Source organism: Coenobita brevimanus, chromosome 100, assembly GCF_032717465.1.
Source record: "Coenobita brevimanus isolate Jiangsu-jjx chromosome 100, ASM3271746v2, whole genome shotgun sequence".
Taxonomy (NCBI): domain Eukaryota; kingdom Metazoa; phylum Arthropoda; class Malacostraca; order Decapoda; family Coenobitidae; genus Coenobita; species Coenobita brevimanus.
Genome location: NC_137053.1, coordinates 37,484,935 through 37,488,628, shown reverse-complemented (window position 1 = coordinate 37,488,628; position 3,694 = coordinate 37,484,935).

Genomic DNA, 3,694 nt, shown 5'->3' with positions numbered 1-3,694 from the left:
ATAGAGACACACGTATGTACAGTACATACATATGCAGAGAGAGGCACATATGCACACATACATATACATAGATATCTATACATATATGTATATATTCATGCATATGTAGCAACAGACATACTGCATGTACAGGATGGGTACGTATGTATAAAGATATGGGTATGAGTACAGGTATGCATACATATACATACGCAACACACACACACACACACACACACACACACATATATATATATATATATATATATATATATATATATATATATATATATATATATATATATATCCTAAGTAGATACATATACATAGTCACATACACAGGTGGGTAGATAGAAAGAAAAAAAAAACGATATGCATTATAAAATAACCTCTTGATTCAAAATCCCAGCACTAGGACACTACATGCACATGATGTGTGCGTGGACAACATACACACACACACACACACACACACACACACACACACACACGCCTAAATGCCCGATCATTGTTCTAGTGTAGAGCATTACGCTTGATGTATGAATAAACTAGTCTATGGTATGTTTCAAAGAAAATGGACGACAATTTCGTTGAAGAAAACAAATTATTGAAGGCTAACGATATTTTTTTTCTCACAAACTTTTTTTTTTTTTTTTTTTTTTTGTTAAAAATAAATGCAAAGTCTGGTCCCACAAGGAATGTTCCTACCATTCCTACACAAATTTATCGAAATCGGTCAATGAACCTAGGAGGATTAGGTGGAAAAACCCTAATACATGCAGACAATGATTCATATAACTGATATGAATTGAAGTGAAATATTTATTGTTGTAAAAGGTACAGAGCGCTAATACAACAAAAGAAGGTGGTGGGACTTGCCACACACCTTCTTTAGCCAATACAGTTATATACAGCAAGTGATAGGCAAAGTGGCGTACCTGCGGGGGGGCGTGGGGGGCTGTTTGAAACTGCCCCCCGGGTCCCCAATTGAGGGGAGGCCCCCAAAAGCCTTAAAAATTTATAAGCTTTTTGTTTTTTATTAATATTTATAAATATATATATATATATTTATCATCCCGACAATCCCGGCTGAGATATTAGATAAGTTTTGAGAATTAGGGGGGCTAGGTTCTTTGCGGGGCCCCCATCCAGGAGGGGGGACCCGCAAAGAACTTAGCCCCCCGGGCCCCCAAATCTCTAGGTACGCCCCTGATTAGACAATCGTGGGTGTGGCCACACCTCGGTTTTTGAGGTAGCTACATGCCCTTTGATAAAAATAAAAGCTACACTCCATTTTTTTAAAAATAACGGAACAGAGGAAGGGGAAAAAAAAAAAACTAATCCATACACCAGATTATTGGTGTCCTCTCTTCATAAAATATCTGTAACAGTTAGACTTGAACAGATGTAGGTTGAAGTTTTGAGGGAAACAACTCTGGGGAAGCAAGTTCCAGAGAGATGAAGCTCGGGGAATGAAAGAATTCTGATAGGCAGAAGTTCTGCAATGTGGTAGTGTGACAGTCCAGTCATGAGCGTTACCAGATGCCCGTGCAGCACGAGGGAAGGCATGGAGAGGTGGCACAATGGACGCAATTTCGTATGAGCAATTGCCAAAAAAATATCTGTAAAATAATGCAAGGGAGGCAACATTCCTTCTTACCTGTGGGAGAGGTAGTTTATTAGTAACAGCAGGGTTAATAATAATTCTAACAGCTTTGTTCTGAATTTTGTCTAGTTGTTTTAAGGCAACTTCTCCACATCCGTTCCACAAGGGTGAGCAGTATTCAAGCTGAGAACGCACATGACTCTTATAAATTATAGTTAACTGCTCGTCAGGGAAGAAGTTACGGACTCTGTACAATAATCCAAGTTTCTCTGAGGCAGTTTTAGCAAGTGATATGACATGAGAGGTCCAGCTGAGGTCATTGTTAAGTGAGACACCGGGAATTTCAATAATTTTGGAGATGGAAATATTTGTAGCACTGAAGGTAATATACGAATCTGGCAATACAAGTCTATTAGTAAACTGTATATAATTTGTTTTACTAGCATTAGATGAGACAAGGTTGTTTTGTCCCCATTTACTGATCATAGATAAGTCTTTATTCATGGAGATGGCTGTACTGAGTTGAGAGTTAGAGATATCAGACTTTGTAAACTGGTGTCTGAGTGTGAGTGAACTGTGAAGAGTTGAGTCATCTGCATGTGAATGGATGGGATTGTGGGTGACAGATAAGAGATCACATGAACCAAGAACAGGGTTGGCGCTAGAACTGATCCCTGCGACACACCGGCGTTATCTGAGTGGAAATTGGAATATATATCATCAACTTTGCTCTTATTTTTCTGCTGCTGAGATATGAGGAAATCAAAGGAACAAAAGACTTTAGTCCATAGCAAGGGAGTTTGGACAACAGGGAACGATACCATTAATCAGTCGAAAGCATTAGAAATATCAAGGGCTACTGCATGAGTTTCTCCATGTAGGTCGATTGATTGATGGATGGTATGAGTCAAAAGATTGAGTATGTCAATGGTGGATCTTTCATGGCGAAAACTATATTGTTATAAAATAGAGGTATTTGTAAGATGTACTTGTATGACATACAGAAGTCAGGGGTAGTATTAGAGTAGTAAAGGAATACAGTGAACATAACTACCAGCCAGGGTCGAAGGTGATCTATCTATCTATCTATCTATTGCCAGACGCCTCAATCCCGTTTGGGGTGGCCACAAACAAATCGCCTCCAAGTCGCCCTGTCCCCCGCCATTTCACTCCCCTGCTCCCAGCTCACACCCCCCTCTCTCATATACCTCTCCACCCCATCCCTCCATCTCATCCTCGGCCTCCCCCTCCCTCTTTCCCCCTCCACCTCACTCACATACACTCTCTTCGTCAGTCTTTCACCCTCCATCCTCTCCACATGGCCAAACCACCTCAGTGTGTTCCTCATAACGCTTCCTGTCACATCCACATCAACACCACAACGCTCCTTTATATCCTCATTCGTCAGCCTGTCTCTCCATGTGACTCCACAGGCTCCTCTTAAATAACTCATTTCCACTGCTCTCACTCTTGACTTGTGTTCTTCCAACAACGTCCAAGCTTCACTTCCGTACGTTAGAGTTGGTATCACAATACTGTCATGTAGTAACTTTTTCACTTCCATGCTCACTTCCTTGTTTCTTATCACTGCTTTCAAGGAACCAGCAACCTTTCTTCCCTGCTGTACCCTTTCAAGCACTTCACCCTCCAAACCTCCATCCTTACTCATCACACTACCCAAGTACTTAAACGTACTCACTCTTTCCAATTCCTCACCATCCAACCTCGCTGTACATTCACTGACTTCACCTCTCTCGAAGACCAAAACTTTACTCTTCCCTACATTCACCTTTAGATTACGTTTCTTAAACACTTTCCCAAACTCATCCACCAAGCTTGCAGCTTCCCTTCGTCTTCACTTAACAGCACAGTATCATCAGCAAAAACAGTAGAGGGAGTTTCCAAACACTGCTCTCTCTCTCATTAGGGCCACTCCAACATCCACTGCCCTACCCCGTACAGGTATCTATTTTATAACCCCATCCATATACAGATTGAACAACCATGGAGACATGACACATCCCTGTTTCAGCCTAACCTTCAAATAGAAAATTTCACTCAGTTCACTATCCACATGCACTGGAGCCTTAGCACCTTCATACATAATCT